The sequence below is a fragment of the Hemicordylus capensis genome, chromosome 1, assembly GCF_027244095.1.
Source record: "Hemicordylus capensis ecotype Gifberg chromosome 1, rHemCap1.1.pri, whole genome shotgun sequence".
Taxonomy (NCBI): Eukaryota; Metazoa; Chordata; class Lepidosauria; order Squamata; family Cordylidae; genus Hemicordylus; species Hemicordylus capensis.
The window spans coordinates 22,779,220-22,792,717 of NC_069657.1; positions in this window are offsets into that span (position 1 = coordinate 22,779,220).

Genomic DNA, 13,498 nt, shown 5'->3' on the forward strand with positions numbered 1-13,498 from the left:
TGCGGTGGGCTAACTAGAGGCACAGATGCTTTGCACCCGGCCCAGCTAGTTACCTTTCAAGCCTTACATGGCTTAGGACCAGGTTAACGTGGGAGAGTGCCTTCATGACAGCACCTTCATGATCCCAACCACACATAAAGGTCATTGAGAGAGGTGTTGGAAGTGAAGGACTATGCACTGTCTCTTGTCTCAATGACATAGGAGGACAGACTAGTGAGTCAGAGGGCTAGAGGGTCAAGACACTGGTCATCCCTTCTCTACTGCTCTGACACTATCCCTTTGGAATGCAGATTGCTACTCTTAGGGACTAACTTACTTACTTCCTGCTTCCTCTCTCCCTTCTCTTCCTGTTCCTTCTACCTTGCAACATGCAAGCTCCTCTCCCCTGCACCATGTGTGCAGAGATGCAGAATCCATCTGCATCCAGCTAGCTAGCTAGATTAGAGATCCTAACTCCTCACTTTCCTAACTAGAATGGAGTTCTCTAACAAATACTCCTTATATTGATTTGAAACTATGAACTGGCTCCAAGTTACTGTACTCTCAGCATACACGCATGCCTAACCAAACTCCGCTGTGTTGTGCCTCTGTGCACTCTGCTATAATGAGAAAGGGTTTCTCCTACCAGAGAGAATTCCCAACAAGAGGTTCATCTCTGGCTGCTGCCAGCTTACCTAGCAGCAGCTCAGGCAGGGCCGGAGCCACCATTGCACGAACGGGTTCAAAGAAGCCAGGCGCCTCCTGCCCCAGACATGCCCCCTGCATGCTCAAAAAGCCCCGAAATGGGCCGAAAATAGCCGACCTCTCATTTGGAAGGCATGCAGGCTCATGGAAGGAGCTCTTGCTGCTGCCAACTCCCCCACCTTGGTCTCCCCTTAAGCGAGTGCCCACATACCCTGTTGGCCGCCCCTGCGCCGCAGTTGGGAAAAGTTAAAAAAAACCACCAGTTTTAACTTGCACAGCCGCAGGGCAGCAGCGGGGCTCTGAGGAGGTCCCCCAGAACATTTGGAGCCCCCCTGGAGACTGGAGGCCATGGACCAAATCCCCAAGGTCTGTGGCTAAGTCCACCTCTGTCTCCAAGATAGGGCTGAGAGAGACTCCTGCCTGCAACCTTGGAGAAGCCACTGCCGGTCTGTGTAGACAATACTGAGCAAGATGGACCTATGGTCTGACTCAGTATATGGCAGCTTCCTGTGTTCCTAAATCTGACCCCATTGCCATGTGCAGCAAACAGGTCCCAGTAGAAATGTCTGCCCTAACAAGCAAACAGGAGACACATGGAATGCCTTGTAATGAATAGCAGTGGTGTGTGTTTGCTGCCTTCCTGTTATACATCTTGGGTTATGGATCACAGATGCCTCCTCTGCCAGTTTTGTTTCTATATTTATGCCAAGCCTTAGGCTCAGAGTGTTCCAGTCAGTTCAGTCTATTCTCCCTAATATATATCTAGTGCAATACTGGCAACAAGCTATATTAAGAAAGCAGTAGGCTTGCCGGGCAAAAGTTCTTGTAAAAGGTTATCCCATATTTATTTATTTATTTATTTATTTATTTATTTATTTATTTATTTATTTCTTTCTTTCTTTCTTTCTTTCTTTCTTTCTTTCTTTCTTTCTTTCTTTCTTTCAGAGCTCTATATAAAAACCTAGTGGATGTTCCTTGTTTCATAATACTATCATGTTACAGCAGTTTCCCACCTGGTTCCTGACTACGTAGGGAAGTGCATCCCGCCCCCCTATAAATCTCCTCATGTCCAGAGATTCTCAAAATAAACCCTGCCCTATTTAGCTTTACCATTGGAAGTTACAATGTCATCTATAAAAAGCAGGGCCCTGCCAGTGGTGGCATCCTCCCTGAGGAACTTCCTTCCTCAGGAAACCCACCTGATTCAATCCCTTCAAGCTTTTAGATGGTTAGTCAGAATTGCTACATGAATGGCACTGCATGTATTATTTATTAATAGTGTTATCTGACATACTGCACAATGTTCTACCTGCATGTTAATGGGATGTGTGCACAGTTGTGCAAGAGTGATGCTCTACAAAAATTGCACAAACACAGTTGCACAATGGATGGCCATAATTTTCCATGGCTGTCCATTGTGCAACTGTGTTGGTGCAACTTTTTGCGTTTTGCACAAGAGCACTCTTGAGTCATGCACAACTGTATACATGCAGAGACATGGCCTTTTCGGTTGTGGCTCCTTGGCTCCAGAATGCCCTCCCAGAAGAGTTTGCCATTCTCCCTCCTTTAGGGTTTTAAAAAAAAGATCTTAAAACTTACTTCTTTAGAGAGGCTTTTTAATGTGGTTTCCTACAGCCTGATGGGTTTTTAATTTTTAATTGGGTTTGTTTTTATTGTTTTTATTCTACATTGTGTATTATTTGTTTTAAATGTTATATTACTTTCATTGTTTTACTGCTGTGATAAGTATTGTACTGGAGGGGTGGGAAATAAATATTTTAATAATAATAATATAATAAAATAATAATGATGATGATGATAATGATAATAATATTTGTGACCTTCTCAGTCTGTTACCTTCTCTAATCTGTGATCTTCTCAATCGGATGATTCCACCAATTCTTGCTTGCTGGCAATTTGGAACTCTTGCAAGAATTACAAATTGCCAGCAAGCAAGAATTGGTGGAATCATCCGATTGAGGAGGTCACAGAAATTGAAGAGGCAAAAATCCATTGGGATTTTCGAATACAAACTGATAGGCATTTAGCGCACAATATGCCGGATCTGACAGTAATCGAGAAGAATCGGGTTCTGATAATTGATATTGCAATCCCAGGGGATAGATGAGTCAACAAAAAACAACTGGAGAAAATAACTAAATGCAAAGGACCTTCAGATTGAAACTGAGCGGCTCTGCAAAAAGAAAACAATAGTGGTGCCAATAGTTGTTGGTGCCCTTGGTACAGTATCAAAAGAACTTGAACACCATCTTGACACCTTGGGCATCGATAAAATTACAACACATGAGCTACAGAAGGCCACACTACTCGGGACAACACGAATACTACGACGCTATCTTTAATGTTTCTTTAGTTATCCTAGACCTTTGGAAAGGGCCCGATAATTAAAGTACCAAATCCAGTCAATAACATCTGGTAGACTGTGTGTAAATAGCAATAGCAATAGCACTTACATTTATATACTGCTCTATAGCCGGAGCTCTCTAAGCGGTTTACAATGATTTAGCATATTGCCCCCAACATTCTGGGTACTCATTTTACCGACCTCGGAAGGATGGAAGGCTGAGTCAACCTTGAGCCCCTGGTCAGGATTGAACTTGTAACCTTCTGGTTACAGGGCGGCAGTTTTACTACTGCGCCACCAGGGGCTCTTTTAGCATAATAATAATAATAATAATTTAGCATAATAATAATAGCATAATATATTATTATTATTATTATTATGCTATTTACACACGGTCTAGCAGATGTTATTGACTGGATTTGGTACTTTAATTATCGGGCCCTTTCCAAAGGTCTAGGATAACTAAAGAAACATTAAAGATAGCATTATAGCATTAAAGATAGAAACATTAAAGATGATGATGATGATTATTATTATTATTATTATTACTTGTTTTGTTAAAACACAAATGGAATGTTGCACAGTATGTCTGCCAATAAGGATATCACAATAGGAAAAAGCATCCTTTTTCTTCAGTGTCTCTACTAGCGATCCTGAACCTGCTACACAGACAGACTCAAACAGAATAATTATGTTATCCATCTCTTTTAATCAAATAGTCTGGTACCATTCTCAGCATCTGGAGCTAGATCAGTTCCTGGTATAAGTCCAGCACTCTTTATTGAGCAACACCTACAGTTTATCCGTTGGATGAATCAGAGCAAAACATGAGATGGGCTGGATGGCAGCTCCAGCCAAAGTAAATATGAGCAGTCATCATCCGACCATTGGGAAAGTCTGAAAAATAACTTTTCACAATAAGAAAGCTGGGTAAGGCAATATCCACAGTTCTTGAGACAGCAAGGAAGAGATGTCTTCTTTGTGGCATTCTCCTTTTCTGTAATTTCTCCTACTATGGGCACAGTCTATAGAGACAGACAATAGTGTTCACAGTGGAAAGGAGGACTCTTGGATTTATTGGGGTTACTCTTTTGAGTTCTAAAGATGAGATGCATCCCATAACCATCATTTTCCTTTAGCTGCAGTATTGCAAATGCCACTTTAATTGCTTCAGCTAGACTAGGAACCTCACATGCCTGGCAAGCAGGGAGGAGCTGTTTGAATTTGACCACAGCCATGGAAATGTCCTAACTGGGTCTTTGCTCTCCTGGGAGTTGGGCTCCAAATTCCCTGTACAGAAGAAAAGGGAAGCTTTAAACAAAAAGAGTTTGAAGCACATTTCCCACCCCCTCTCAGCCAGTATGTCTGTTGTACTTGAAACCTTTGAGGTGAGGAGGTGCATCTGTATGCTTGCATGAAGAAGGCCCCAGCCAGGTTCATTCCTTGGCATCTTCGGTTAGGGCTGGTGGGAGAGACTCCTTCCTGAATCTTTGTCTGTTTTGTATTTTAAGAAGGAATTCTAAACAAGAAACTTCCCATATGTGACCTGTGCTGCACAAAGCATATTCTTGCATGGGGGAGAAACACAGTAAAGAAACTCTTCAGGAGGCAGGGGCAGCCGAGGAAGAGAAATGCGCTGGAGGTGGCGGGAACCAGCTTGCCAGCTAATCTTCTTCCATGCCCCCTACCTGTCTGCTGCTCCTGCCCCTGCCGCCTCCTCCTCCTCCTCCTCCTGGTAGGCAGCTGCTGAGCCTGCTGGCTGGAATCGACTGCAGCTTCTGCTGGCACTGCTCCCTCCTCACCAGTGAGGAGGTCTTGGCAGGATCAGAGACACAACTGAGATCCCTTTGAAATCACATGTAGTCACCCATCCAAACAGAAGGAAAGCTGGTCTTATGATGAATATGACAAATATTGATATACCTCTTTTCAACAAGAGTTCCCAAAGTGGTTTACATAGACTTGCATACATACATACATACAATGGCTCTCTGCCCCAAAAGGGCTCCCAATCTAAAAAAGAAACCAGATAAACACCAGCAGCAGACACTTGAGGGATGCTGTGCTGGGGATGGATAGGGCCAGTTGCTCTCCCTCTGGTAAACAGGGGCGTAGCTAGGGGAGAAGGGACCTGGGTTTGCCCCTCTCCCTGGCGGCCCCGTGGAGTGAGGGAGATAATGAAGAGAATAGGGAGGGGTGGAGCTGGGAGGCCCTCGAGATCTAGGGGGCCTGGGTTCTTTGAACCCATACACTCAATTATAACTGTACCCCAGCTGAAAAATATAAAGAATCACCACTTTTAAAAAGTGCCTCTTTGCTCAGCTAGCAGGGGGACTCGGTTAGCAGGGTCTTGTGGTAGCAAGCATGAATTGTCCCCTCTGCTAAGAATAGTTTGCCTTGGTTTGCATTTGGATGGGTGACTGCATGTGAACACTGCAACAGTAAGATATTCCCCTTAGGGCTTAGAGCCATAGCGCAATCAAAGAGCAACATCACCATCAAAATTTTATTACAACCCACAAGACCCTGCTAACTGAGCAAATCGGCACCTTTTTGCAGTGGTTATTCTCTTTATTTACCAGGCGGAGAGCAACTGGCCCTATCCATCCCCAGCACAGCATCCCTCAGTGGCTGTTGCTGGTGTCTATCTTATGTTTCTTTTTTGATTGTGAGCCCTTTGGGGACAGGGAGCCATTTTAGTTATGTATTTACTTGTATCTGCGTAAACTGCTTTGGGAACTTTTGTTGAAAAGCGGCATATAAATGTTTGTTCTATTTGTTGTATGACCAGCTCTCCGTCTATTTGAATGAGTGACTATGTGTGATAAAATATAGACAGCTTAGCAAAAGGACAATTCGTGCTTGCCATCACAAGACCAGTTCTCCACCCCCATGTGATCCTGAGTCACATTAAAATCAGTGAGACTTACTGCTGAGCAAACATAGGATTGGACTGTTAGTCATGGCTAATTTTAAGTCCAATTAATTATTATTATTATTAATATTACATTTATATCCCGCTCTTCCTCCAAGGAGCCCAGAGCGGTGTACTACATACTTAAGTTTCTCTTTCACAACAACCCTGTGAAGTAGGCTAGGCTGAGAGAGAAGTGACTGGCCCAGAGTCACCCAGCTAGTATTATGGCTGAATGGGGATTTGAACTCGGGTCTCCCCGGTCCTAGTCCAGCACTCTAACCACTACACCACGCTGGCTCTCATTTCAATTTTCAATCTTCATTTCGATTGCCTTGTGGGGCAACAGAACCTTTCCTGGTCTATGCCTTCTGTTTCTGCATCTCGACATACCCTTCATCGGACCCTCTAAGGATCAGCTCTTTGGCTTTCTCTGCCCAGAGTCCTTCCCCCACATCTGTCTTGCATAACAAATTATATAGCAGAAGGCTTCCTTCTTTTCACAATTTATTAGTGTTTATATGTGAATATATATCATGAAAGAGAAACAATTCCTTTTCAGGATTCTTACAGGTTTGGATGCCCATAAATACTGCCAGGAAATGTTGATTCCCTGCCCACTCTTGGTTGTCCCCCCCCCAAGATTCTTTCGATTCCCCAGATGTCATTTGGAATTCAACATGTTAGGGCTGAAGCCTTTGTCAGCTCCACACTGAACAGGCTTCAGACTCCAGGAAGCTCCAGGAACAAGAGCCAGCGGCCTCAGCTCCTTATTTAGGTAATTGTTTCCAACTCGGGCCCTCCCTCGCAGTCTGAGTCACTGTGGAGTTTCCACATGAATACAGTAGAAACAGGGAAACAAAGCAGATCCTGCCTTAATGCCAGTTACCTTGGCATGTGGTTAAGACTAGCTAGGCTGTAGTCGAATAGCCCTCCTCAGTAAGGAGGGGGTGACTGGGTCTCCTCTAGGGTAGCTAAAGCAAAGCCAAGACTGGAGCAAGTGGAGAGGCACACTGTCCATACAACCTCTTAGACCGGGATTCTCAAACTTGGGTTCCCAGATATTGTTGGACTAGAAATCCCATCATCCGCAGTCACAATGGCTAAAGGAGGAACAGACAGAATCTTCACGAAGGTAGCTAAAGCAAAGCAAAGCAAAGCAAAGATTGGAACAAGTGAAGAAGCACCCAGTTCACATATCAGGGGTTCTCAACAGAGGTGCACCTAGGTAATTTGGGAGCCTGGACCAAAAGGCGTTTGCCCCTCGCAGCCTCTCGCCACTGCAGCCAGATAAGCTGCAATGAATTTTTTTTACACCAGAACATGCTCAGGGAACGCCAAAAACCTTTTGTTGCTGTTGCATTTTTAGAAGAGATTCCGCATTTTGCATGGACAGTCCTGCACCCAGATCCTGCAACTTTAATTAGCTGAATGAACTTCTTTTCACATCAGAACATGCTCAGGAAATTGTGGGTTTTTTTGTCTGGATTCAATTGCAGCCACATTTCTTCTCCCATTGTTTGCGCAGGTCATGCCGGCAGGCTCAACCACTCAGCATGGTGAGGGAGGGCCACTCAGCATTTGGAGGGCCCCTAGGCCAGCATTTGGAGGGGAAACCAGACCTCTGTCCAGAAGTCTGGTCCAAAGAGCGCCACTGGTTATCAACCTTGGATCCCCAGATGTTGTGACTAAACTCCCATCATCCAACATCTGGGGACCCAAGGCTGAGAATTCCTGAATTGCACTATGGATGTCAGAATCAATTTTATTATAGCCTTAAGCCCACCAGAAAGAAAGCAATAAGAACATACAGCAGTACAATAAATATCAATGAGAATATCAAAAATTCAAACTTTCATATTCAAATGAGAATATAAAAAACAAACGGAAGCCAGCAACCAGCTCAATAACAAAGGCCATTGTGAGACTTCATAATCCAAGGGGGCACTCCTGCTATATGTTTTGAAAAACATATATTTACATTACGAAGTAGTTTAATATACATTCCTTCTTTACAAGGAACCTTGGGAAATGTAACCCTGTAAGAGAAAGGTTAAGGATCTTTACTAGGGACCGTCTTGCACCTTTACCAGATTACAACTCCCAAGAATCTTTGGGGGAAGTAATTATAGCTAAACTGCTAACACTGGTATACGTTTGTAGATTAGAAATGTCTTTCTGATCTTACATTGAAAAGTGGGGACGAGAAAGCCCAGAGAGGAGCAGATTTTGAGGACTCAGATGTTAGCCACCACTTCTCAACAAAACAAAAACATTTGCAATTGGAATATTTTATTTTACATTTTTGCATAACATTGAGGCTATTCACACGATTGATCAAAACCAGGCTACCGGAGGACAGCGGGTGAGGCGGTGGTTCCCTGGTGGCTAGCTTGCCTAACAACCCCTCTCCCTAAACAAGGTTAACGGAGCGAGCGCTCCATTAACCTCATTTTTTCGATCGAGTGTCAGCCACGGACCGTGGCTGCTGGCACACTCAGGGTGGTGAGGATTGGGGAGGGGGACCCCAGGAAGGCACCACACACTCACGTGGTGCCTTCCTGCAGTTTGGGGGGTCAGGGCACCACACGGCGGCGCTCCCCATCTCCCAATCCCCAGAGGTCCTGACAGAGCTGCAGCTGGGTGCAGGAGTGCCTGACCGGAGCAGTCGCTCATCTGGGCAGCCGATTCAGCTGACCAGCAACGAGCGACTACTCATGTGCAGGAAGAGCAGGCTAAGCCCTCTCTCCCTGCACTGACCCTCCCGGGGCCTCACACCAGTTGTGTGAAGCGCCTCATTATCTCACAACTGCTCTGGAGGCCCAAAGCACTTACAACAGAACACACACACACACACACACACACACACACACAGAGCAATCTATATTTTATAGCTATCTATATAATTAGCTTTAAATCTGTAGTTTTCACTGTATTCATTCATTAATTAATTTAAATTATTTATTTTTCCCTTTGAGTCTCAGGAGAACAAAGTGGTTTACAACATCATAGCATTGATTGCTCTTGAGGTCTTTACTTGCTGCTTGATTCGTATTTGTAGCTGTTACATTTTTGTATATTTTATTGCTATTTTATTGCATCATTACTGTGATTATTATTAATAAAATATTCATATATTTCTTTTCAACAAAAACATTTTCAAAGTGGTTTAAACAGCAAGAAGAGGAGGAAGAGGAAGAGGAAGAATAGAATAGGAATTATGGTTTCCTGTCCCCAAAGGGCTCACCATCTTTATTAATGTGTGTGTGTGTGTGTGTGTGTGTGTGTGTGTGTGTGTGTGTGTATTGATTGATTGATTGATTAAGTGCTATCAAGTTGGTGTCGACTCTTAGTAACCACATAAATAGATTCTCTCCAGGATGATCTATCTTCAACTTGGCCTTTAAGGTCTCTCAGTGGTGCATTCATTGCTGTCGTAATCAAGTCCAAACACCTTGCTGCTGGTCGTCGTCATCTTCTCTTTCCTTCAACTTTCCCCAGCATTATGGACTTCTCAAGGGAGCTGGGTCTTCGCAAAATGTGTCCAAAGTATGATAGTTTGAGCCTGGTCATTTGTGCCTCCAGTGAAAATTCTGGATTGATTTGTTCTATGATCCATTTGTTTGTTTTCCTGGCTGTCCATGGTATCCTCAAAAGTCTTCTCTTGCACCAAAGTTCAAAAGCGGCAATGCTTTTTCTATCTTGCTTCTTCAAGGTCCAGCTTTCACATCCATAGAGTGTCAGGGGGAAAACCATTGTCCAAATGATTCTAATCTTTGTAGGTGTAGACATGTCACGGCATCTAAATATCCTTTCCAAGGCCTTCATTGCAACCCTACCAAGTGCTAGTCTGTGGCGTATTTCTTGACTGCTGGATCCTCTACTGTTGGTGGTCAAGCCTAAAAGGCAGAAACTACAACTTCAGTGTCTTCATTGTCAATTCTGAGGCTGGTTGCTGCACCCATTGTCATTAGTTTAGTCTCCTTTACATTTAATTGTAGTCCCAATTTTTCACTGTGCTCCTTGACCTTCATTACTAAAGCTTGCAGATCATCCACATTCTCAGCAGTGTATATAGATACACACACACACACACAAATTGAAGGACACACTAGTAAGAGCCACTGGCAGAATGCTGTCCTGGGATTAAAAGGGATACTCCCCTGCCCCCGCTAAACATAAAAGAGCTACTACTTTAAGGTGCCACTTATACAGATATTAATGGTTGTATTTGTTTTTTCAATTTTTGCATACAGCTTTGTGCATTTTTTTAAACTGAGAAGTGATTTATCAAGAAAAATGCACATGTGTGTGCGCACACACACACACACACACCCCACTATGACTTTACTGAAATAAAATCACTCAGTGGAACTCTAAAATATAAAGCCACAATAACAGCAACAACAACATGCTCCCTCTGAGCTGTCAGGTCCACGGTTCTAGGTTGTTTATTTTTACTGACAGCATTTCAATCTGCAGCAGGAAAATATAATTAGAAGAGGGGATAATTTGGGCACTGAAGAAAATACACAGCAGGGACTCATACCCACCCTACAACATTTCAGAGGTTAAAATAGGGACCTTCTTGTACAATTATATATAACACTCTTCTTTGCACATCAAAAGTCACTTCCTGATCCTGACGGTGGATTATGCATGACATGGTTCCTTAGTGTTCATGTGTGTGCATGTATATGCACTAGTCTACAGTCAAGTGATGGTACCTTACAATTGAGAGGGGAAAGAACAGGAACTTGAAGCATGGCAAATATATTGCTCATGAGCACAGACTATTTATTTTAAAAGTATCCACATGATAAGTATCTTTTATGGGGCTGTAAGTTTGTTAATATTTGCTGCTGGAAGTCTTTGAAAGAATGTCATTAGTACTGGGTTCTACTTTTGAATTTCCAGCTTGGATTTATTCCAAGAGACTGGAATTTATCCAGAGGAAAGGAACTATGGTGGTTGAGGGCACTATTTCTGGCTAAGTGCCTTATACCTGAAAAATGGAAAGTTAAAGACACTCCTGAGGCAGAACAGTGGATTTCTGATTTATTGCTTTTGGGTGCTTGTGAGAAAATAACTTATTTTATTCACACCAACTTCCAGGTAATTTTGAATTTGGAAGGCATTCCTGGAATTGTATGCATTGTGAAAGATGTCTTTGTAGCAAATAGTGGTCAAGAGTGATTGTCTTTCTAGAACCTTTGGAAAAAAATTGCTTTAAGTTTGTTTAAAGTGGGGAAGGTTCTGAGGAATGTGATTTATATACTATATAAAGCTGAGAGAGGGGAATATTTTATTATGTTGGAGAATGAAAAATTTATCACTTTTTGTTCTTCGTCTTAATGTATGATTATTAAAATTGTTCCTCCTGTCTGAAAAAATAAGAAATATTAATGTATAAAGGATCCCCAATATCTGTTCCAAAGGCAAAATGGGAACAGTAATTCACCAGGGACAGATACCAGAAAACAGGGATTCTCATGGCAAATGGGAAGTCAGAGTGTACATAATTGAATTGTTTTATAATTAAAACAATTAATGCTTTAATTACTTTCTCTCTGCCAGTGATAAGTAAATATCATGGTGGCAATTCTAAAAGAAGTTTCAGTTATGGAAATCAGAACCATGACAGTCTTCCAGACTAACACTGTGTCAGCACTGTGAGAATTTTGCCAATCCAAAAAATATCAGTAAAAATCACCCCTTCCCCATAGCGCCGGTGCAGTGTTAGATCTGGATGTCTCAGCCAGTAGTCAGTGACCACCAAAATCCCTTTGGGGATAATCCATACTACTGCTACTTCATTTTTGTATTGTTATTGTTATTGGTTGGCAAACTCTGCAGTGTGCTGCCCACCCAAGGGAAATGTGCATGTACGGCTTCTAAGCCAGCCAACAGCCCATCCTTGCTGCTGGCTGAAAGAGGGGCTACTCTAGTGCCTCCTAAGCTTTGCTCCAATTGGGAATGGTGGGAGTTGGTCCCACCAGCAATTATACACAACTTAGGAGGCATGGAGCATCCCCCGCCTCTGCAAGCAGCAAGGATGGGCTGATGGCTGGCTTGGAAGCAGTACATGCACATCTCCCTTGGGCTGGCTTGCAAGCAGCCTGTGAACATCCTTCTTTGATGGGTGGCACACTGCGCAGTCTGTCTAGACCTAGAGCACCTTCCTTATGAGGCAAGGCTACAATGTCGGGGGCTTTTAAGCCTAGTATATAAGCAACAAAGGCGTAGCCACTAATGTGCCAACAGGTTCAAAGAACCCAGGCCACCAATGAAAAGGGCCGCCGAAGCCCTGTGGCTCGGACTCCAGAGGAGCCCAGAGCGAACTCCCCCCTCCCATGCCCGGGCTGCTGAGAGCCAGGGCAAACTCTCCGTCAGTTATTTCAGGCATCACCGGCTGCCTGACAGGACGTTTTCCCCTTTCTCTCCCTGGAGGGAGAGATAGGGGGAAACGTCATATCGGGCAGCCGGCGCTGCCTGAAATGACAAGCTGAGAGCTCACTCGGGCTCTCGGCACCCCAGGCCACACCCCCTTTGCGTGTGACATCAGGGAGAGAAAGGGGGGAACATCCTATCAGGCAGCTGCCACTGAAATAACAGGTGGAGAGTTTACTTGGGCTCTTGGTAGCCCGGGAGGGAGGGGGGAGTTCACTCTGGGCTCCCCTGGAGCCCAAGCCACACCCCCATCATATGACATCACACACACACAGAGGCATATGTGGAGGCGGCCGCCGAGCAGGGCCAGACCCAGGCCACAGTTTGGTTGGCACCGCGACTGATAAGTAACTAAGAGGAGGGACGACAGAGGGATCAAAGGCACTCACTGCTGGTGTTAAGGGGAAACACTGACTGTTGGTTTATGTACTACATCTATGACTCTGTGTTGCATAGTGACTAAGTAGAGGAGAGTTCAAATCTCGTGCCTGCCATAAACTAAGTGGCCTTTATCTCTCAGCCTCAGTACAAAGCTCCATATGCAATATGAAGATAAGAATACAAACCATTGAAATAATGTATGTATGTACAGCACTTTCAATGCTCTAAAGTGCTTTTGCTGCATAGAATACTTTGTGAACTTTTTGTTGAAAAACACAATATATTCATCATCATCATCATCATTATAATTAACAACATTATCATCATCACCAGAAGAAGAGCCTTGCCGAATCAGGCTCATGGCCTATCTAGTTCCGCGTTCTGTTTCCCACAGTGGCCCACCACCAGATGGCCCTGGGAGGCCCAGGAGCAGGAGATGCAGGCACGCCCCTTCTGCTCCCCCAGCAACTGGTATTCAGAGGCATCCTGCCTCTGAACCTGGAGGTAGCTTGTAGCCACAAAAGACTAGCAGCCATGGACAGACAAAAGAAAAAGAGGCCATTTATTTATTTATTTTTCATTTATTTGCCTATTTTTATTAGAGGAACTGTTAAAAAAAATTCTAACAGTTCTTTGCTAAAGGGACCAATGATCAATTTTACAAAGATGCAGCATCAAAAACCTGTGTCTTACCTTCTCATAAC